This window comes from Microcaecilia unicolor, chromosome 2 (genome assembly GCF_901765095.1).
Source record: "Microcaecilia unicolor chromosome 2, aMicUni1.1, whole genome shotgun sequence".
In the NCBI taxonomy this organism is placed as follows: Eukaryota; Metazoa; Chordata; class Amphibia; order Gymnophiona; family Siphonopidae; genus Microcaecilia; species Microcaecilia unicolor.
Genome location: NC_044032.1, coordinates 203,350,371 through 203,375,198, shown reverse-complemented (window position 1 = coordinate 203,375,198; position 24,828 = coordinate 203,350,371). Strand labels below are relative to the sequence as shown.

The 24,828-nt window shown below is 43.1% G+C and overlaps 1 pseudogene; it reads right to left on the bottom strand.

The window, feature by feature from the left end:
- The window catches only part of LOC115461909, a 107,323-nt pseudogene that overhangs the window by 49,661 nt on the left and 32,834 nt on the right, over window positions 1-24,828 (bottom strand).

Below are 24,828 nucleotides of genomic sequence, written 5' to 3'. Positions count from 1 at the left end.
ATAGCTAATCTGGCCATTCATGGAGTGTTGGTGGGGTAGGTTTGTTTTAAGGTGGCAGCATTGCTGACGACCTGCTGGTTCATCTTCTTGATCATCGAGAATTTCTTCTGGTGCTTTTGGAGATGTTTAAAGAATATGGCGATTATGCAGAATTCTGATTAAACTTAACTAAATCAGAAGCTCTGCCATCTTCTGCACACTTGTGGAGATCCTGTGGCCCAGGGTTTCCTCTGCACTAGGCGGAACGCTTCTTTAAGTCCTTAGGTATTCAGTTGGTGGTGGATGTTTCAGCATTATATTGGTTGAATGTCCCTATTCTGATGGACTCTATTTGGTGTCAACTGGAGAGCTAGAGAGACCTACCCCTCATGCTGTTAGGCAAGATAGCCTTGGTGAAAATGTTGATCTTTCCAAATTTTATAGGTTTTAGTTTTTGCAGACACTACCTTTGCGTCTATTACAGAGGGATCTAAAAGTCTTAATAATCTTATATCTCATTATTGTTGGGCTCACAATAAACCAAATATGTGATTCTCTTTTCTGATGGGGGGATGGCAACAAGGGGAGTTTGGACTTCCTAATGTCAAGTTATATAATCAGGCATGTTTGTTGAGACATTTAAGAGATTGATTCTTCCACGTTCCATTTCACACCCCTTTAGACCTCAAGAGAGTGTATTCTTCTCTCTGTTGCATAACCAGTCTATTCAGCTTCCTTGGGATTTTAACCAGAGCAAGTTGCTTGGCTCACTGCGGACTGTGTTGAGTGTCCTTGTTAAACATTTGAGAGAGGATCCTTCTGTACTGGACCAAATTTTCTTAAGGGGAATGTGGCTTTTGAGCCAGGGTTAGACAATAATACATTTGCATTGCGGGATCAAAAGGGAATCTATTTGTTGGAACATTTGATTGTTAGGGCATGAGACCTCAACTCCTTTGAGGAGTTACAGTCTTGTATAGGGGTGACCTAGGGGAATAGATTTGCTTATTGTCAGATCAAACCCTACTTCACCTTCTTAGACAGTGGGCTATTCAGAGAATAGGTGACCATATACATGGATTTTTAAAATGATATATCTGAAATTGTATCAGTTTTGGGCCTGCAATAGGCTCTGAGTCAATGGGAACCCCCAAAGAATTTAGAGGATTTGAAACATTACTGGGAAAGGGACTTGGGTACCCCCCTACCTGACTGGGAGATCTCAAAAAGTCTACGAAGTACTCCAGGTCTCACTACTAATTTGAGACTTCAGGAATGCTATTTTAGGGTTATCCACCAAGCTTACTTTGTTCAAGTACAATTGCATCATATGGGGAGAATACAGACTTCTTTATGCCCTAAATGAGGGCAGGATGGCAATTTCTTTTACCACTCATTTTGGCTTTGCACTAAGGTACAGGGTTTTTGTGCAAAACTTAGAAGATGTATAATATCTGTTGTTGGGGGTGGGGTATCGGGCACAGTGGAACATTTCTTATTAGGTAAGTTTAGGGGATACAGAGGTAGGCAAAAGGGACATACCATGCTATTTTATAAAAAGTATTTGGTGGCGCGTAAATGTATTCTCCAATATTGGACATCTTCTGAGCCCCCGAATTGTTGGAACTGGAGAAGCCAATTACATTTGTTAGTTATCTGGGAAGCTAGCGATGCAAGGGGCTTTCTCAAATGTAAAAAGCAATTTTTGTTGATCTGGGAGCCTTATTTGCAAACTCTCCACCCAAGGGGTCAAGGCTTGATCATTAATAGCCTATAATCCTATGTTCTATCTAGTTCTGGTTTATGCATGATGTTTTTTTTCATTTAATGAAGGTGTGAGGGGAGGGGTGGGGTGGGGTAGCATGTTACTTTTTTTGATTATGGTTCAGAGGGTCATAAGAATATAGAGCCTTTGTGGATATTTGGGTACTATTCTGTGGAAGGGTGAAGAAGGGAAGGAGTAATTTGGGCCTGGGGAGTGGGGTGGAGCAGTGGGTATTATTGTTTGTAAGGTTTATACAAAAAATGATGCTTACTTTGTTGATATGTCCCATTTGTTAAACATGCCAATTATTTTGCTGTTCTGTTGAATTGTTTTATTCAATAAAATTGTTTAAACATATTACTGGCAATGCAAACTGTCATTAGCATTTGCCACGGTATCTGTGAACCAGAGGATAGATCTAATTCTTTGTCTTGGGATGAAAGGTCAGCAAGTAGTGGCTCAAAATAGAACATATAAAGGATTAAGACCATCCAGCATCTTGTTAATTTGGGAAAGAGAGGATTTGCTAAAATTTCACACAAGCTGAGAGTCTGACTATAGTGTGCTCCAGGAAGGCTGAGTCAGAAGAAATTTACTTGGGGGCCCTTTTACTAAAGTGCAGCAAACCCACTGTGGGTTTGCCGTACGACGATCCGGCACTACTGCCAGGCTACTACAGGAGCCCAGTGGTAGTGCATTCCTCCACTGCACACCATTTCTGGCACGCTGGAATATTTTGGGGGGAGAGTAGCACCAGGAGCTTACCTGGAGGTAATCGGGCTGCACCATGTGCTGCCCAGATACCACTGGGTTAGCACAGGTGCCCTTACTGCCTCCTAAATAGGTGTCAGTAAGGGATCCTCCGAGAATTAGCCACATTGCAAATAGTTAAATTACCACATGGCCATTTTTTAAAGGCCTTTTACCCATGGCTTGGTAAAAGGACCCCTTAGTGATCAAGGTCCAAATTTATGGTAAAAAAACCCATATGTCTAGGAGTGTTTTAACATGAGGCATCTATATTTGTCCTTGAAGCTTATGTATTACATAGAGACACGTGGGCATGAATGGCTTTGTCAAAGGTTGCTGCAGAAAGTCTACAGTGACAAATTTTTCAAACGTTCTACCAAAAGCCATATCCAAGTGCAGGACCTACACTACTATCAGACTTATTTTCGAAAAAGAAGGACGCCCATCTTTCGACACAAATCAGAAGATGAGCATCCTTCTCACAGGGTTGCCCAAATGGGTATAATCGAAAGCCGATTTTGGGCGTCCCCTTCTGCTTTCCGTCGCGGGGACAACCAAAGTTCCCAGGGGCGTGTTGGAGGCATAGCGAAGGCGGGACTTGGGCGTGTCTAACACATGGGTGTCCTCGACCCATAATAAAAAAAAAGGGTGACCCTGACAAGCACTTGGATGACTTTACTTGGTCCTTTTTTGTGTTACGACCAAGCCATGAAAAGGTGCCTGAACTGACCACATGACCACTGGAGGGAATCGGGGATGACCTCCTCTTACTCCCCAAGTGGTCACTAACCCCCTTACACCCTAAAAAAAAAAAACTTAAAAAAATATTTTTTGCCAGCCTCTATGCCAGCCTCAAATGTCATACCCAGCTCCATGACAGCAGTATGCAGGTCCCTGGAGCAGTTTTAGTGGGTACTGCAGTGCACTTCAGGCAGGCGGACCCAGGCCCATCCCCCCCCCACCTGTTACACTTGTGGTAGTAAATGTGAGCCCTTCAAAACCCACCAGAAACCCACTGTACCCATATCTAGGTGCCCCCCTTTACCCATAAGGGCTATGGTAGTGGTGTACAGTTGTGGGGAGTAGGTTTTGGGTGGGGGGTTGGGGGCTCAGCACACAAGGTAAGGGAGCTATGCACCTGGGAGCAATTTCTGAAGTCCACTGCAGTGCCCCCTAGGGTGCCTGGTTGGTGTCCTGGCATGTGAGGGGGACCAGTGCACTATGAATGCTGGCTCCTCCCACGACCAAATGGTTTGGATTTGGTCGTTTCTGAGATAGGCATCCTCGGTTTCCATCATCACTGAAAATCAGAAATGACCAAGTCTAGGGATGACCATCTCTAAGGACAATCAAAATTTCAAGATTTGGTCATCCCCGACCATATTATCGAAACGAAAGATGGATGCCCATCTTGTTTCGATAATACGGGTTTCTCCGCCCCTTCACCGGGACGTTTGGCGAGGATGTCCTCAGGAAAACTTGGGTGCCCCTCTCAATTATGCCCCTCCATGTAGAAATGGGGAAGAAGTACTAGTGTGCTTGAAGTTCGCATCTGCCACAAGGATGGAACTTCTCAAGTGCACATAGACTTAGAAGTATTACCGAAAGAAATGACTGGGTGGGTACAAGCCACACCAAGATTGGTACAGCCACAAGGGTGAAGTAGAGGAAGTAGAGCTCGAGTGGGACCTTTGTCTACTTTATGAAACAGTCTTGGTGCTACTCAATGAATTGCCTGAAAACGTCTGCAGATCAGGTTCTTTAAAGACTTTGATCCTGTGAAGATGACAACCCCACATACGGCAATGTTATTTTGTGTTGTGCAAGCTAAGTGCTATTTTAAATTATTTTTTAATTATTTTTTGATGTTCTTTTGTTTGATAGACATTATGAAGAATAATTAAAGTTTTGATATTTACTAGATCTACCTAACCATTTTTGGGAGGTTTTTCTAGACTGATGATGACTTTTTGACCAATCACATAGGTGGCTACAACAGATTTGAGCTCCGATATTGCTGATCTTGGTCTTGATGAAGTCTTTTCCTCCTCATTTTTGAGAATAAGTTATTGCGTGACTCCTGTATTTCCTATGCACTTACTATAGTTTGTATTTAGAATTGTTCTTTATTTTTATATGGTATTTGGATCCTTTTTTTTCTGTTGCTGTGAAAGAAAAGAATAGACCTTCCTCTACCCTTCTCTCTGTGTTATTGATTGTTGTTTGTCTTTTGTCTTTGCTTGATTGTAGATGGACCAGCATACCTTGGAGCAGAACCATTGTAGAATAACAACTGGACAATGTGTTATTGAATGATTTTACTATTAGGTATAATGGTAGCACCCTGAAGGAAAAGCTGAAATATATTATTTCTAAATATATTTATTTATAACATTTGAATCCCAAATTTTCCCGCATATTTGTAGGCTCAATGTGGCTTACATGGTACTGGAGAGGTGTTTGCAGACTCCGTTGAGAACAAATACAAAGTAGTGCTATGGTAAGATAAAGTTCATGTGGCACAGCCACAAATGGGAGTCGTACTGCGGAAGGGTTGAGTTATGTCCATTACGTGCTTTAGTATGTTAGGTTTTTATGTTAGCTCCCATGAGTGAAGAAGATAACATTATATGTTTTGCTGAGTAAATATGCCTACAAAAAGTGTTATTTAAAAATGTTGAATAATATTCATTAACATTATTGGTAAATGCCAACATGGAACACTGGATGGCAGTGTTGAGCATTTACAGAATTGTTGAATAGGATAGTGTTACACCTTATTGTTAAAATACTTCCCCATCTCCTGGAGATACTGTTTAGAATTTGATATTATGGGCACTGTAATTTAAAAAGTTATCAACTAGACTATCTTTATTAACAGAAGCAATGACTGAATTGAATGAGTGAGTGTCTGAGAGAAGTGGCCAGGGTTCAGAGCTGATAAATTATTCAGTTTTCTCCGTAGAACGGGGGGGGGGGGGGGGGGGGGGGGGGGGGGTTGGAATATAGCATTTTAGTGGAAATTGAAAATGCGTCTGTATGGTAAGTGTGCTTATGCATTTTTCAATTTGTATTTTTGAGGGAGGGTGAGACCTTGGTGTCACCAAACCATGGTAGCAGGAGGTGAATTTTTTTCCTGATGTATGGTCTTTGTCACAGGGTGTTGGCATTTGTTCTAGGTGCCACCAGTCCTTGATCTGTGCATTAATGTGCTTTTACAAGTGATGGCTAGGCATCTGCATTATTGCTTTTGGGATTACATTACTGTCCAGAATAATGAGGCAGAGCCTCTTCCAGTGTGCTTTCTGCATAAAGATTCATATGTCTGAAGCCACTTCATCCCACCACCACCAGTCTCTCCATTCTGCAGAAAAGAATGTAGGCTGTGACCTACACACTTCACTCTTCCTTCCCTGAAACACCCATGTATCTCCAAGCAATGATAGCCTCTCTTCCCTCCCCTTAGATCAGTCCTGCCCATCCCACAGTTCCCCTGCATACAACATAAGAATAAGCAAAAATGGTGTTAGGGGCAGGACAGATCTCCATTTGACTTACCAAATGCTCTCTGGCAGTGCACTGATTTCAGGTATGGGGGATAGGGGACATGGAACTTGAAGCCCCTTGACTGATCTTAGTGAAGAAGGTGGTCATTTCAGCTTAGAGCTACTTGAAGGATCTTAGGGGTGGTGGAAGAGAAGGCACAAAGTATAGGAGGGATGCTAACTGGAGTGGAGGTATTGGAGAAGGTGCATTGCTTGGATTGCAGCAGGGTCTATATTCACCAGGGTGGAGAAGTACTTTAGCTGTCATATGGCTCCTTCTACACTCAGAGAGGGTTTTGGCCAGCTGGGACTCTCAGTTCCTTGAGATCTAGTAAATTTTTTTATGTTAACTTGGGGGGGGGGGGGGGGGGGTCAGCAAATCTTCTCTCTTCATGGTCAGCTTAGCTAGACCTTGCAACAGAAAGGGAGAGCTGGCTAGGTTTAACCAGTAAAGAGGGGGCTGGACCCGGTAGTGAGAGGAGGGGGCAGGCCACAGGAGAGTGTTAAGAAGGAAAGATGCTGGACCATGTGGAAGACAGAGGAAAGAAAGATGGGCAGAACCGTGCTTTGCTCTGCTCCTCAATGGGAGTTTCAGCTTCTGCAGCAGGAGTGCAAGAGATAACCTGCCAAAGCCAGAGTCTCCCTTGGCAGGTCTAAATGAGAAGTTGATAAGAGGCAGAGGAAAGAAAGGATGGACTTAGATAGGGCCAGAGTACCTATGAGGAGTGTGAGAGAGCTGCAGGCAGAGGAGCTGGGAGAAGGGATGCAAGCTGTAAAAGAGAGTACTGGCTAGGAGATACAATACTGCTGTGAGGAAATCATGGCTGAGAAAGGAGGAAAAAAGAGTCTGATGGCGGACAGAGGGAGAGGAAGAAGAATAGATTCAGGTAGCGAGAGCTGGAAGACATGGGTTGTGAGGGCAAGAGAGGCTGAGAGAAGAGATATGGGCTGTGAAAGGGAGAACATAGCTGAAGTGAATGCAAGCTGGGGGTGGGGCACAAAGAGAAGTGGATAAGGGGTTGGCTGAAAAAATAGAAGCAGTGAATTGAAGAGGAGGGTGAGATGAATTTTGCTGGACTTAAAGGGGTCAATTCTCAAAACCTAGCACCAGCGTTAAGGCCGGTTAGTGCCAGAATAGCATGCATATTAATCTGTGCAGAATACTCAGAAGGCTTTAGCGCAGGAAACAACGTGCATACCAGAGATGGCTGCAAATTGTATTAAAACGTAGTTAAACTGAGATTATTGAGGTCATTTGCTCTGCTCTCCCAATGCTCAGAGAACAGCACACAAACAAACCCAGCTCTTACTGCTGGAAACCTACCACCAGCTCAGACTGGCACTGGAGATTTTCAGTTTAAAACCTGCTGGGTTTGATTTTTTTTTTTTTTTTTTTGGAAGTGGAAGAAAGCCTGTGCAAGCCTCTAAGTGCCTGTACTGAAAAAGAAATGTTTACGAGTCCGAGCAAACTCGAAAGTGAAAGCACACATTGCAGCTTTTTTTTTTTTGTGCTTAAATATAAACCTTCCAAGTTAAAAATTGAAAAGCCTATATTTAAAGGTGTAAAAGAGCGGCACTGATGTGTACTTCACTTTTGGATTTGCCTGACTCATACACACAAGAGGTGCGCTTACTGTGAAACGCTTCTGCGCAGGTGCCAAGCACATTCCTCCTTGCTTTCGCTTTTACAGCATGCATATAATTTGAATATCATTTCCTTCGATCATTGGCTGTTCCAGTGGTATGGGGTGTGCACTGTTGACTTTAGTGCAGGAGTTCTGAGCATTAGCTGATAGGGGAAATAGGCTGAGAAAGAAACTCTGAGAAGACAGAGGATCATGGTGGAGGGGTACAAGCACTAGAGGGTGAAGAGATGGATGGAAGTGGCAGGAGGGGTGAGACTAAGAAAAGAGAGTCAAGAAAAAGTAGAGAAAGAGGATAGATTTGAGCCATAAGCCCAACAATTTGAAAATTATTAGCTTCTTCCCACAACTGAGCAAACCTAAGTATCACTGGGACAGAGATATAATATTGCTAATTGGACTGGTTCAGTTGTGTAGTGGCAGCTGGTACCTGTTCTTTTATTTTCCAGCCTCCTAGTTACTGTTGTAAACTTGGAGGTTAGATTGAGACGGGTTCAATGTGGCTTACATTTGGAAATACAGTGAGATAGAATAATAGAATTCAGTTGAGATTAGCATATATACCCAACGGGACATTTAAAAGTCTGTCCTTTAATGATGCTGCATGTTGGTGGATGGTGGGGGGGAATGAGGTTTGTTTTACTCTCTGTATTGACTAATTCGGTGGCTGGTTTGGGGGGGGGGGGTTTAAGAACAAACCCTTCCCCCCTCTTCTTTGCAGTTTGATGGAACAGTTTTTCTACTTGATGTCTTGTGGCTCATTTGCTTTATATACTGTGGTACACTCTTATTATCTGTTATGACTGTTTGGTAATGCTAATAAAAATATTTATAATAAAACATTTTAATAGACAGCATATGGTGTAAGCAAAGATGGAACATATAGTTAGATAAGATAGAGTAAAAGGAGAAAGAAAATAAGGGGCTAACTTTCTTTAAAAGTTGCAAATGAGATCAGAAAGGTGCTTGAACATTGTCTTAGCTAGGGTAGGAATGGATAAACATGTCCTGCTATAGTATGTGGTATGTGTGTGTGTGTCTCCCCCCCATAGCAGCTCTGATACTGAGAGGGGCTGTGGCCACAGATTAAACTGAGGGGGAATGGAGAGTAGCACTATTGACACTCTTCACAAAAAATAAAAAAATATTATTTCCCCATTATATCTCACAGGAGGTAGAAATGGTAAACCAGGACCTAAAGAAGTAGCACAGCAGCAGCAGTAGGAAGAGGTGACAGGAGATCATTGGTAGAGTATGGGGAGAGCAAGGGGCATATATTGCCTCACAGATGCTATGTGTTTCCTGGTTTGACTCCGTGGCTTTCTTCCTACTGAATTGCCGAATCCTCGCTTCCCTCTTGGTAAAAGCTCTGCAGCCACCTCTCAGATCTCAACTTGACTCCCTGAGCTGGATACTTGTTCCTTGGCCACTGGAGTAGTGTCATGCACACAGGCCAGGCACCTTGGGCTGCTGGAACATGCTCTCTCACTCAGCATGTCTGACACTTTATGCTGTAATCCTTGCTGGGTTTCCAGGGCACATGGTAGGTATGTGCAGAAAATCTCATGTGGACTCTGCAGGCAGAGGGCTGCCATTTGCCTAGAATTTATGAGTACCAAGAGTGCAGGGAATTGGGAGCCAATCCCAGAATATGCCTGAAGTAGTTGGGGGGGGGGGAGGGGGCGTGGATTTCTGGACAAATGGGCAGATTGCTAGCCTCCCCTCCCCATACTTACTACTGCCCTGGTGGTCTAGTGACCTCTTCGGGGCAGGAAAGAGCCCCCTCTTTCCTGCCCGGAGCACTGCCCTGCATGCATCCTTCCTGTTCATGATTTTGGCGCCAATTCAAAATGGCTGCCGAGAGTTGAAGTGACCTCGCGAGACTTCAACTCTCGGTGGCCATTTTGAATCGGCGCCGAGATCACGAACAGGAAGGATGCATGCAGGGCAGCGCTCCGGGCAGGAAAGAGGGGGCTTTTTCCTGCCCCGAAGAGGTCACTAGACTACCAGGGCACTAGTAAGGTAAGGGGAGGGGGGTGACAGGGAGGGGGAGTGAGTGATGGGGTGTGTGACAGGGGGGAGGGGAAAATGTGACAGGGGGTGGAGTGAGGGCATGAAAGGGGACGGGGTGGGTGTGAAAGGGGGCGGACTGGGGTGTGAAAGGAGGGCGGGGCATGTGTCCTCCTTTTGGGGGACAAAATATGGTAACCCTAATGTGGATGGACTAAAGGGAGAGAGAGAGAGAGTATGATGTGGACAGGCTGGAGGGGGCAAGGGGGAAGCAAGGCTAGCAGGACCCTAGTTTTTAATTCGGCCATATGAGTTTTCCTCATGCCCACATTACCTGCCCTGTTCTTGACATTTCTGTACAGACTGGCCACTCACAACCAGCAGTAACTTTTTTTTTTTTTTTTTTGCAGGCAATTTGTGTTGAGTTCATGAGTTCACCACCCCCAATCATTTTCAAAAGTTGGCTCCTGTGCTTTACAGATCAACATTTACAACGCATATCAAAATGTAATGACGGTATTAACAATTCCCAGGATCTGTGCAAGGGTGAAAACCAGAAACAAAAAGGGAGCAGCAAAGGAATGCACAAAGTCCCACCTTATCTAACTGTTCAAAGCAGATAAAAGAGAGGGATCGCCTGCCCTCCCCCTTCCTTAATTAGAACAGTGATTTTTGTAATAGCAGACACAAAGGCTTTATTCCAGAGTGTTTACAGCAAATAGTCAGGTTTACTCTGTAGCTTCTCTCTCCTCACACACAACTAAACCTGCAACCCTGGCACACCCTACCAACCCTGCATCTGTTTCCACAGATTCCTTCCTCTGCACAGAGGGGAGGCACCAAGACCAGAGAGATCTATTTATCACACTCTTCACAGCTCCACAGGTCATCAGATCTCTCACTCCATGCAATTTGTTCCAGAATAACCAAATGGTGCCATGTGTGACCTGTATCCTACTTTACTGGGCTAAAAAAAAGAGGATCTGGTGCCTATTTTGGATTGTAAGTTTCAAGTAACATGGTTAAATAGTAAATGACAGCAGATAAAGACCTGAACGGCCATCCAGTCTGCCCAACAAGATAAACTCATTTTACATGGTATGTGATACTTTATATGTATACCCGAGTTTGATTTGCCCTTGTCTTTCTCAAGGCACAGACCGTAAAGGTCTTGCCCAGCACTGTTCCTGTACTAAACGTTCTGAAGCTAACGTCGCAGGCCCTTAAAATTTACACTCCAGTACATACATATCTATTCAAGATCCTAAGTTTCAAGATTCTAAGGTTCTAAATATCACGGTAACACACAGTAAGGTCGCGATGCTCAGAAGCAAATGCGGGTGTTAGGGGCTATTGGCACCCTCATCTGCTCCCGCCGAATGCTCAGAGCTGATCAGCGCATCAAACAACGAGGTTACCAGCTCTGGGCGCAATGATCATGCAAATGCATGCAAAAGAGGGCCTCCAGCATTCCTCTCCATTGCTCAGCGGGCAGCAGGCCAAACAGGGGCACTCCTCCTGCAGCAAACCCTAAGCTCAGTTTCATTAAAATGAGCATGCATGGTGCTGAAAAACAGGAGAGGGTGCCAGCAATATAAGACCAGGCTGGGACAGATGCCTTGGCTGGTGGAGGTTGGGGACCCCTGCCAGGTAAACTGGGGACCCCAGAGCCAGTTTGAGGGAAATGGGACTTGATATACTGCCTTTCTGTGATATTTTGCAACTACATTCAAAGTGGTTTACACATATACAGGTACTTATTTTGTACCTGGGGCAAAGGAGGGTTAAGTGACTTGCCCACAGTCACAAGGACCTGCAGTGGGAATTGAACCCAGTTCCCTAGGATCAAGGTCTGCTGCACTAACCACTAGGCCACTCCTCCACTCTCAGGCCCCTGTGGCCCTCCCCCGTAGCTATGCCACTGATTAGACATGAAGGAATTATCATCATCATCATCATATAATAAAACTCATGAGAACACAAATACATTAGAAAAGTTGAACTTTTGCCTGATTCTTAAATTAATTTTTTTTTGGGGGGGGGGGGGGGGGGAGTGAGGATTAAAGCTAGGCTCCCAACTGGATCCATATTGTCTATTATAATCTTTTATTGTGTATTGTATTGTGTTGACATTGTAATGTAGCATACTATCCACCTTAGAATTGAAAGAGAAAAACGCCTAGATTTCGACCCAAATCGGGAGATAGACGTTTATCTCACAAAAACGAATAAATCGGTATAATGGAAAGCCGATTTTGGACGTTTTCAACTGCACTCCATCGCGGAAGCGTACAAAGTTGACGGGGGCGTGTCGGAGGCGTGGCGAAGGTGGAACTGGGGCGTGGTTATCGGCCGAGAAGAGATGGGCGCCTTTCGCCGATAATGGAAAAAAAGTATGCGTTTGTAGCTACAATTTAGGGCACTTTTCCTGGACCCTGTTTTTTCACGAATAAGGCCCCAAAAAGTGCCCTAAATGACCAGATTACAACCAGAGGGAATCGGGGATGACCTCCCCTGACTCCCCCAGTGGTCACTAACCCCCTCCCACCACAAAAAAATGATGTTTCACAACTTTTTATTTTCACCCTCAAATGTCATACCCACCTCCCTGGCAGCAGTATGCAGGTCCCTGGAGCAGTTGTTAGGGGGTGCAGTGGACTTCAGGCAGGTGGACCCAGGCCCATCCCCCCTACTTGTTACAATTGTGCTGCTTAATGCATAGTCGTCCAACCCCCCCAAACCCACTGTACCCACATGTAGGTGCCCCCCTTCACCCCTTAGGGCTATAGTAATGGTGTATTGTGGGCAGTGGGGTTTGAGGGGGATTTGGGGGGCTCAACACACAAGGGAAGGGTGCTATGCACCTGGGAGCTCTTTTACCTTTTTTTTTGTTTTTGTAAAAGTGCCCCCTAGGGTGCCCGGTTGGTGTCCTGGCATGTGAGGGGGACCAGTGCACTACGAATCCTGGCCCCTCCCACGAACAAATGCCTTGGATTTATTCGTTTTTGAGCTGGGTGCTTTCATTTTCCATTATCACTGAAAAACAAAAACGCCCAGCTCACAAATTGTCGAATAAAACATGGACGTCTATTTTTTTCGAAAATACGGTTCGGTCCGCCCCTTCATGGACCCGTTCTCGGAGATAAACGCCCATGGAGATAGACGTTTTTCGTTCAATTATGCCCCTCCACGCCATATTTTGTTCTGTTATTTGAATATTTTTACTGTTGTAGTTGTATATTGCATCTTTGTCTTATTCTTGTTGTACACCACCTTGAGTGAATTCCTTCAAAAAGGCGGTAAATAAATCCTAATAAATAAATAAATATTCACAGGACAAGATTGATCTAGTCCTGGGTTTACCCCAGTGCATGCTGGGACTTGTAGTCTAGCTGTTCTTAGGGCATACAGTGGGGAAATCAGAACTACAAGTCTCTCCATGCAACAGGGTAAACCCAGGACTGGATTATCTCTGTCTTGCAACTATGGATCCAGTTGGCAGCCTTAGGTTGAAGTCCCCTGGCACTTTTTGGAGGAGCTTTTGCTTGTACTACACATATTACAGGCTAGCAGCTCAGTAATGGAGTTTAGATCCTGGCACTACCCCTACCACTAGACAGGCTAGGCAACCACCTAGGGAGGTACAATTGTAGGGGACAACAGCCACAGTACTTGGTAGGCACATTGGTTTGCACAGCGCAGCACAGCAATGAAGGAAAACTAGTCTGTTTTACTGGCACAGCTGAGCTCCCCCCTCCCCCAGCAGCCCAGCAGCCATGATCCTCTCCTGAGTTGAGTCCTGTTTGCTAACTGCTCCTCCCATCTTGATTTCTTGCTGAGTAGCCTCTCCTCCAATTTCCAAGCCAGCCTGGCCCTGGGTCCAACCAGCAGTGTGAATGTTCAATCCTCCATAGTGGTGCCATTGCTTCACCCTGTGTTAGGTCCCACCCTCCTTCTTTGTTGTAAAAGGGGGAGGGGCAGATTAGTTAAAAAACAACATCATTTATTTATTTAATTAATTGTGACACTTATATCCCACATTATCCCAAAACATGTTGAGTTCAATGTGGCTTACAACTTAATTAAGCAAACAGAGAAAGAGAATACAATTGTTTTAATACAATAGTACTAAGTGCAAGGATTAACAGATTATTAAACTGAATATATCAATATTGATTTAACACTAGTCATAGTCACATGCTATCTGAAAAGCCTACCTAGCATCTTACCACAAAAATGTAGGATTTGCCAAGAAAACACAGCCTTGTTGACAAATATTTACTGAGAAGTCACTTTTGAATAACAAATAGCTGTTTCTGCCAGCAAATATTTAGCAGACGAAATGTGTTTCTTGGCAAATACGCTTTGACTAAATGGAAACTTTTAATGCAAATTTCAGTAGTTTCATCAGGAAGAGACCATTGAAAGTTATAGTTTGAATGGTGTGCACTAAATAATTTCCTTTTTCTTAAAAGTCCTGCTTTCTTGGTGCTTAGGATGTGACTGTGTTCAGTGAAGTACTTGAAAAGTGTATGACTTGGTCTGAGAAACTCTACAACTGGAATCATGGAGTTATTTCTAACTATTATAGTTAAATATATTTCTTTAGTACCTGACTCTATAAAATACAAAGCTCTGATTAAAAAATATATAAAATTACTATTTCCTGCTTGGCAATCAATACATTTTCCAAACATATGTGTCATTATCATTTTATTAATTAGCACCTATAACATGGCAATGTTTCCTTTCTTGATGCCGTTACAAGAATTCTAGTGTGGCTTGGTGTAGACTCATCACTTCTAAGGAGGTAAAATTCAAGCAAATGCATAGATAGCCAAGACACTCAAGTATCCAAAATTTGGTGCACTCACGACAAGAAAGAAAAAAAAATTCACAGAACTTCTAAGCAAACTGTGTTCTGGATCCATGCCCATGGAACTTTCTGAGTGACCCATCGGAGGGTGTACTTGATTGACTTACTGTGATGGTGCTTTACAGGCATGTAAAGAGGTTCCCTCCTTCCACTCTCATCCTTGAAATCTGGTTTATTACCTCCTGTTTTGAAGAAAGGTTCTGTGGAGGGCTCAGAAAATGTGTGCTGTTGGTAGATCAGTGGAAATACGGCTTTCTTAGCCAAATTGGTGAAACATTTTATTGCCAGATAACTGATCAATCTAGATGACCAGTTTGAATGATAGTGTACTTATTATCCCCTTGATTCTTTATAGGTCATTCAAGGTTAGGCATGCAAATCTGGGTACAGATCTCAGATCTGTGCACAAACTAATTAGTTAATAAGCTATTAACAATCAATAATTGTCACTCATTTGGAGTTTTATACATGGAGCTGCCCTCCACCCTATTCTATAATATGCGTGCCTGCATTGTATGGCATGCAACTCAAAAGGGGGTGTGGCCAGGGGAGGGGCATGGAATTTAGACCTCAACTACGTGCCAAACCACCATTAGTTGTGCAACAGCATTTACACCAGGGTTCAGCAGGTGTAAGTGCTTGCGTCCAAAGTTAGGCATGAGATCCATGCTAAGATAGTATTCTGTAAAGTGCGATCTGCGCAGACTGCCTTTACTGAATACAATCTTAGGGACCCTTTTGCTAAACTGTGGCAAAAAGTGGCCTGCGCTAGTAAAGGCGCATGAAATTGATGCACACTGGGCCATTTTTTTTACCGTGGTGGGTAAAAAGACCCTTTTTTTAAAATGGAGCAGTACATGGCTGTGTACTAATATTAAAAGTAGCACATGGCTATTTACTGCCTGAGCCCTTACCATCACCTATTTGCTTGGCAGTAAGGGCTCACACGCTACTCATGTGGTAATCAGGCAGTGTGCAGCAATGTGGCTGCGCTACCAATTACCTCCAGAAATGCCCCCCGCTGTCTCGCTGCACCCTACGCCTGGAATAAACTTCCTGAGCCCCTACGTCTTGCCCCATCCTTGGCCACCTTTAAATCTAGACTGAAAGCCCACCTCTTTAACATTGCTTTTGACTCGTAACCACTTGTAACCACTCGCCTCCACCTACCCTCCTCTCTTCCTTCCCGTTCACATTAATTGATTTGATTTGCTTACTTTATTTATTTTTTGTCTATTAGATTGTAAGCTCTTTGAGCAGGGACTGTCTTTCTTCTATGTTTGTGCAGCGCTGCGTATGCCTTGTAGCGCTATAGAAATGCTAAATAGTAGTAGTAGTAAAATAGAAGATTATTTTCTACCACGGGAAACAGCACATGCCAACCTCAGAATTATCACCAGGCACCCATGCTACCCTGGCTGTTGTGTCGATTTAGTGGGTGGTAGCCCTACCGCAGCTTAGTAAAAGGGCTCCTTAGTGCAGATCATAACAGAGCCTAATTTTGGGCACCATTCACTGAATTCCCCCATAAAGGATTAATTCTATAACAATGCACCTATATATGTAGGCGCTTAGAAGACACCTGTTTGGAGCTTGTTCTATAAAGGAAAGTAGGCACCTAGTTTCCTTTATAGAATACTGGCACCACTGGGTAGGCATGTGCTTATGCCCTTAGGCATGAACACATACGCCAGCGATAGAGCTGGCATAAAAGTATGAACCCACATTCCAGACATATGCGTGTAACTTATAGTATTCTTTAAGTTATGGACAACCCAGGCAAAGGGCTTGATGAATGGACTAGAACACCTATAGAATCATAGCACACTTGTGGAAGCATCCAGAAAGGAAGCCTGTAAAGTACCATCACAGGAGAGCACTGTAGATATAGTTAGCAAGTTGGAATCAGGGGGAGAAGGGCATCTGAAGAAAGCACTATTACACAGGCAGTTAACCAGTGTAGCTGGGACAGCCCGGGGACTTCCACTTGCCAGATCTTTAAAATGGCTGCCGAGACTTCCAATGGTGGTCTTGCAAGACTTCAATGGAAGTCTCGCGAGACCACCACTGGAAGTCTCAGCAGCCATTTTTAAAAAGTGATGCGGCAGCAAAAGGGTTGGCGGCAGCAGGCAGAAAAGACTGGGGACCTTTCCTGCCCTGAAGAATCCACTAGACTACCAGTGTGGCTTCAGGTATATGCTGGGAGGGCACCCTGCAGCTTGGGGGAGGAGATGCAAAGCAGTCAGATCGCTGTGCATTCCAGGAGATGGCAATAGCAGGGAACGGCTACCATGGGGCCCCTGGAAGCGCAAGGCCCTGTGCGACCGCCCCTGTCGCCCATGCCTAAGATCGGCCCTGTCCCTAGGTGCCATTTTGCATAACTACATAAGTACATTAGTATTGTCATACTGGGGCAGACCGAAGGTCTATCAAGCCCAGCATCCTGTTTCTAACAGTGGCCAATTCAGGTCACAAGTACCTGGCAAGATCCCAAAAAAGTACATTTTATGCTGCTTATCCTAGAAATAAGCAGTGGATTTCCCCCGTCCATTTTAATAATGGTCTATGGAATTTTCCTTTAGGAAGCCATCCAAACCTTTTTTAAACCCTGCTAAGCTAACTGTATGCCCTTCTCTCATTTTGCATGCTAATTCTGCTGTATCTTTTATTTTGAGATGTGCTGTCCAGAATCGCACACAATATTCAAGGTACAGTAACACCATGGAGCGATATAGAGGCATGATGATATTTTGTTTTATTCTCTATACCTTTCCTAATAATTTCTAACATTCTGGTTTTTCTGGTTGCTGCTGTACACTGAGCAAAAAATTTCATGTGTTGTCCATGAGGACACAAATCTTTTCCTAGGTTGTGACTCCTAATGGAAGCTAGCATTATACAGCTATAATTTGGATTATTCTTCCCAATGTGCAGAATTTTGCACTTACCCAGATTAAATTTCATCTGCCATTTGGATGTCCAGTCTTCTAGGGTCCTCCTGCATTTCTCACCTCACTTGTCGTTCCTATTTCCAGATCATTTACAAATATATTAAAACGCATTCACTTTCCTCCATTGAGGGGGTCTTTTACTAAAGATTAGCTTGAGTTATCTGTAGCAGGGCCCATTTTATTCCCGTGGGCCCTGCTGCAGATAACTCAAGATAATCTTTGGTAAAAGACTCCCTGAGAGAATTGGCCATTTAACCCTACTGTCTGTTTTCTATCTGTTAACCGTTCCTGGTCCACAATAGGACATGGTTTTTTTCATTACCTCAAGAGTCTCTCATATGAGAATTTGTCAAATGCTTTATGAAAATCTAGATATACTACATGAGCGGGCTCACCTTTATCCTACTTGTTTATTCTTGCCATCAAAAAAATATCAAATCACAAAAAACTGACACTTCTACCTAAATAATAGAAAATGATCCTTAGAGACAGAGCCTATGGTTAAAATTCAGCCAATTTCACCAATGCTCCCAGTTGTCAATCATAGCATCAAAGTGAAAGTATTTTGAACTGTTGCTCCTGCATCCAATATCAACTCCATATCAACACTTCAATCACAAATTTAAATAAAACTTGCCTTTTAGGCACATCCCATTGGAGTATAAATTGAAAATGTATTACAGATAACTGTGCTCATAAAACTGTCCTGTTTGAATGTAAACTTTTCAGCTTGGACATACAACTTATTCAATGTGTCAGAATAACACTTCTGCAGATGAAAGTTGTTGAGCAAGGTGAAGAATCAGATTCTCTCTCAATTGACCAGAGCATGTATCAAAGCAAAGAATTTATTTAGTCTCCACTATTGCCTTGTTCTCCTTGAATGCCCCTTTTTGACTGTGATGATCTAAAAGTCCAACTAACTCCCTTGCAGGCTTCCAATTTCTAATATACCTGAAAAAGAATTTATTGTGAGTTTTTGCCTCTACAGCAAGCTTCTTTTCACATTCTCTTTTTGCTTTCCTTATCAAATAATTTGCATCTAACTTGCCAGTGCTTATGCTGCTTCCTGTTTTCTTTATTGAATTCCTTTTCCCATTTTTTGAAAGATGTTCTTTTGGCTTTAGTAGCCTCTTTCACCTCACCTTTTAATCATGCCAGCAGTCATTTGATTCCTTCCACCTTTTTAAATATCTGGAATACATCTGGTCTTGGGTTCCAAGATGGTATTTTTAAACAACGTCCACACATGATTTAAACTCCCCCCCCCCCCCCCGATATTCAAAAGCATTTAACTGGGCAGGATTGGCACCTGACTAGTTAAATGTATTCTTGAAGTTTCAGCAGGACATAGCTGGCAATGACCCGCTGAAAATATGCCAGTTATATTGCACGATATAACCGTCTATCTGCCAATTTTCAGTACAATTTTGGTGGCCATATTTGGCGGCGTGAATGCTAGTCCTATCTTTGGCCAATTCAAACTTAACTGGTCAGCACTGAATATCAGCTTGGCCAAAAATAAACTGAATATTCAATGCTGGTCACCAGCAACGGCCAAACATTGAATATCCCAGCTCAGCGCCAACCGCGGGCGTTAGCCAGGCTAACTCCCATGGTCTGAATATTGGGCCCTTAATCTTTGCAGCTGCTCTTTTTAGGTTATCTTCTTACCATTTTCCTCATTGTATCATAGTTGTCCTTTTGAAAGTTAAATGGCAACAGAGTTGATTTCCTTAGTAGGTAACTCTATAGAGTGGGTGCTAACATTTATGTTCTGATTATGCATGTAAATGATTAGAATAATGTCCAAAAGAAAAATAAGGAATAACAAATCTTCCCTGGTGACCACATCAGATTTACATTATAAACTAAAAACTAAGGGACCCTTGCCTCCTTAAATGGGTATTCTCCTCTATTAAATATCTTGGTGTCTTCTTTAACAGGGATCTTGTTACCACTATTAAAATTAACTCTGACAAAATACTTGCACAGATTGAGTCCTCTTTAGTAGCATGGTTCCCATTAAATCTCACTTGGTGGGGAAGGCTAGATACCATCAAGATGATGATAGTCCCTAAAATCACACATACTATGAGTATGATTCCCCTAGTATGATTCCGCTAGTGCATTCCCATTTAATTGGCATTCACCGTCTTAAAAACGTTATCTCCAACCCGATCATTAACACTACCCATAAATTAATGTTATCTTTGGATAAATCTTTAGGTATTCCTTGGTCTGTTACGTCATCTGTGCCTATATGGAATAATCCCAACTTTAAAATTGATAAAAAAAACAAGTCTCTTGGGCTCAGTGGCAACGTATAGGAATTTGGACCCTGAAAGATTTGATTCGAGTAACCAGACATGGAAATCTTTCTCAGATTTGAAAGCGTAATTTTTGCTACCAGACACTCAATTTTATCAATGGCTACAGATTAGCTCCATGTTAAAAAAAAGTAAATTACAAATTCAGCTACTGTCTCAAACCCCAGAGCTTATTGATTTCAATTTGAGGCTTCAACATTCTGGCCACGCTGCTTCCCACATTTATAAATATTTTACTAAGTAAATCTCCTACTAAATGTATAAGTTTACGTAAATGCTGGGAGGAAGACATTCAGCAGCTTATTTCAGATAAATTACGGGAGCAGTTATGGAATTCCCTCTTCAGATGCTCTAACTCTTCTTCAACGATACAGTTTTTGTGTTTCTTTCTGCATAGAACTTTGTGGACACCTTATAGGATGCATGTTATTGTTCCCTCTAACTCTAGCTTTTGCTGGTCCTGTCAATCTCAAATAGGTAATATTAAGCACCTTATATTTGACTGTGTGTGTATTCAAAATGATTGGAAAGAAATTTGGTCACAACTGGTAGACATTTTCCACCTTCCTGGCTCAATAACTTTTAAATTTGTGATACTTAAAGATCAGTGCTTTAAAAGCTTACTGAATCCCAATGAATGTATCCTTGTTAACACCACGATATCTTCGGCTTGAAAGTAATCTTTTCGCATTGGAAGTCTTTATATCAAGTCACTTACCAAAAATGGTGAAACTTGTTGTTTCAAGCTTATAAATACGAAACATACCTTGCAAAGAAATCATCTCGTTTTGCCTTGTATAGGGAAAAATGGCTTCCACTTGTATCCTATTTTAACGATGTAAAGTGATGATTACTAAACTTGGTGTATCTTATGGCTTATGCATGCTTCATGTTCTGCTGTTTATCCTCCTCCTTTTTTTTTCCTCTTCCTTTTCCCGCCCTCCTTTCTCTATCCTAATTTTGGAATTGTTTCCTGTTTCTTGACTGTGAGTTCCTATTTTGCCTTGTATTGTAAATTGTTGCTTGTCATTAGGTTGAGAGCTCTTGTCTTACCTTTGTATTGAAAATCAATAAAAGAAAGTAAACTTTAAAAAAAACAAAAACTAAGGGACCCTTTTACCCAAGGGCAGCAGGGCTACTACTGCATTGACGCTCTGGAAATCGGGTCTACTGCTAGACTGCAGAAGCCTAACGGTAGTCCTGGCCTCTGCCGTGTACTAACTCTGATGCTAAAAATACATTTTTATTTTCTAGTGCCAGGGGCTTTCTCAGCGGTAATCGAGTAGTGGGGTAGTGCGGGAGCCCTTACTGCCTCTTCCATGCAGTGGCGTTCCTAGGGGGGATGACACCCGGGGCGGATCGCCGATGCGCCCCGCCCCCCGGGTGCAGCAACCCCCCCGGCTAAAGGACACCCCCCCGCAAAAGAACCCCCCCGGGTGCACGCCGCTGGGGTGGTGCTGCGCACGCCTGTCCTTCATTTGTTCCATGCTCCCACTCTGGCCCGGAACAGGAAGTAACCTGTTCCGGGGCAGAGGGAGGAGGAGGAGGAGTAGTAGTAGTAGTAGTAGTAGCAGTAGTAGTAGTAGTAGTAGTGGAAATGGGGTGGTTGCCACTACATTCAAAATGGTTTACATAGTACTTAAAGGTACCTGGGGCAATGGAAGGTTAACTGACATGTCCAGAGTCACAAGGAGCTGCAGTAGGAATTGAACCCAGTCCCCCAGGACTAAAGTTCATTACACTAACCACTAGGCTACTCCTCCACTAATACCAAAATTTATAATCCACATTAGCCTTTCAGTAAGATTCTGGTCTCTATACCCAGGAATTACAAAAAACTTAAAACATAAAAATGTTTTTATATTGCGACAAAATTCCATATAGGAACCAGATGATCTAATTCTGGTTGAAATTCCGTTCCCCAACTTAGCTGTCTGAAAAGATAGCAAATGTTCAAAAAAATGTTAACCTTTTTAAAGGAAAAGAAATGCAATTTAAAGCACTAAGAAAATATTGTACATTTATTGCTTCCTTTAGCATGAGAAGACTTGATACCTCAGCCCCTTGGTAGGTTGCATCATCTATTCATAGACCATGACACAAAGATTTTTTTAATTTAGATTTGCCATGCATACATCACATCCTTTTCATGGCCCATTAAAAGGCATCACAGCCAACAAAGACTCCAGTTTCCCTCAGGACCCTAATTGATGGAATAAAAACATGAATGCTTCTTAGTGCAATCCATTGATGCCTTTATTCTGTCTCCTACAAGTGATACCCATGTTCCTACTGGTTCATTTACATATGACACCGTGGTCTGAAAGTGGTACATGCATAACAAATAATTAATTTGCAACTCCAAGAGCTGGAATTTTGTTTTTTTAATCATAGCTCAGCCAAAACATGAGTCCTGGTGGTGACAACTTTTTGATAATAAATAGAAATAAAACAAAATATATATAAAAAAAGAAGGTACTTTTTAAAAAATTGGGCTAACTTAATATATTGTTTCTCTAGCTTTCAAAGGTAAGATGGATTAACTGACATGGCCAACTGCACAACTTGTTGATATTAAGGAAGTCATTTTATAGCCTCATACACACATAAATGTTTGCTCCTATTTGTGACCATTTCTGGGAAAAGGTGACTCAAGTCAAAAGATGAGATTTTAATGAATTCTGTTAGAACAATTTAAACATAGTAAACATAGTAGATGATGGCAGAAAAAGACCTGCACGGTCCATCCAGTCTGCCCAAGAAGATAAATTCATATGTGCTACTTTTTTATTTGTACTGTCCTCTTCAGTGCACTGACCATATAAGTCTGACCAGCCCTATCCCTGCCTCCCAACTACCAGTCCCACCTTCTACCACCAGCTCTGGCACAGACCGTATAAGTCTGCCCAGCACTATCCCTACCTCCCACCACCGGCTCTGGCACAGACCGTATAAGTCTGCCCAGCACTAGTCCCGCCTCCCAACCACCAGTCCCAGCACAGACCGTATAAGTCTGCCCAGCACTAGCCCCGCCTCCCAACCACCAGCTCTGCCACCCATTCTAGGCTAAGCTCCTGAGGATCCCTTCCTTCTGCACAGGATTCCTTTATGTTTATCCCACGCATGTTTGAATTCCGTTACCGTTTTCATCTCCACCATCTCCCGCAGGAGGGCATTCCAAGCATCCACCACCCTCTCCGTGAAAAAATACTTCCTGACATTCTTCTTGAGTCTGCCCCCCTTCAATCTCATTTCATGCCGTCTCGTTCTACTGCCTTCCCATCTCCGGAAAAGGTTCGTTTGCGGATTAATACCTTTCAAATATTTGAATGTCTGTATCATATCACCCCTGTTTCTTCTTTCCTCCAGGGTATACATGTTCAGGTCCGCAAGTCTCTCCTTATACGTCTTGTAACGCAAATCCCATACCATCCTCGTAGCTTTTCTTTGCACCGCTTCAATTCTTTTTACATCCTTAGCAAGATAAGGCCTCCAAAACTGAACACAATACTCCAGGTGGGGCCTCACCAACGACTTGTACAGGGGCATCAACACCTCTTTTCTTCTGCTGGTCACACCTCTCTCTATACAGCTTAGTAACCTTCTAGCTACGGCCACCGCCTTGTCACACTGTTTCATCACCTTCAGATCCTCAGATACTATCACCCCAAGATCCCTCTCCCCATCCGTACCTAGCAGACTCTCACCGCCTAACACATACGCCTCTCTTGGATTTCTACTCCCTAAGTGCAACAGTCCAAATCCCATCCTTTTATGTGAAAAAATAAATAAGTTATGGCAGTTCAAACATGTAACTTTTTCAGACTGCTTATGGACCCATGACATGAAAAATCAGTCATTAGCAAAATTTTGGATCTGAGACCTTAGTCACCTTTTCCCAGCGACAGTTAGTCAGACAGGGAAATATCCAATGTACCTGAATGTAATTCACTTTGAGCTACCACTGAAAAGGTGAGAGCAAAATCCAACTAAATAAATATGTCTCCCTGTGTGCGCTTTGGCAAATGTTTAAAGCAAGGGCATGCATGCATTTCCATTTTGTCAGTTATCCCAAGGAGTTTAAGTGCTTACAGCTACTCTTTAGCAAGCACAAAGTTTCTGGGTCTATTTACTCGCATAAGGACAAAGTTTCAAAAGTGTGTAAATAAGTGCAAACTTCTCTCCAGACCCACCTCAGAAAAGCTTCTGCTCAATCCAGATAGTTATGCATGTACAGGATTTGTGCACATAACTTAAGGATCCTTTTACTAATCTGCTTTAGATGCTAACACATGTCTAATGCAGCAAAAATGGCCTGACGTGGGTTGCAAAAAAATGGAACATGTTAGTTTTTGCATGTGCATGTGCTAACCGCGCGGTAAGTATATTTTGGGATCTTTTTTAGGGAGCATATAAGGAGTAGAGAGTTGGTGTTACTGCGCAAACCAGTTAGTACATCTACCGCTGGACCAATTCAACCACCAGCATAGTTCTGTCTCGAGTGCACGCCATTTCTGCTGCACCAGAAATTTTTATTTTATTTTATAGCGCAACGCTAACCCAGCTGTAATCGGGCATCACCACTTGCTGCCCGGTTACTGCTGGGTTACAATGGGAGCCAGGAGTGGCCCGACCATTAGGCCACCTGAGGTGGGGGCCTCAAACGGCACTCTTCAGGAGTAGCATCTTGGGGCACGGTTTAGCAGCATTTTACCTCATCACGGTGACGTTCCAAACCTGGTAGCAATTGCCATACGTTGTCCTTCTTCTGCTGGCAAACACCTATTCCCTTTACTGCAGCCGCCTCTCTGAAGTAACGTCATGTTTCGTCAGAGGCTCAGGCAGCCGCAGTAAAGGGAAGAGGCGGGTACCGGTGGCAGCAGGGCAGCGTATGCTCGCATTTTAGTGGCAACATCAGTGCATGGCCATTAAAGAAAATAAATAGAAAATTGGGACTTGTATGGCCATGGTTAAAAAGG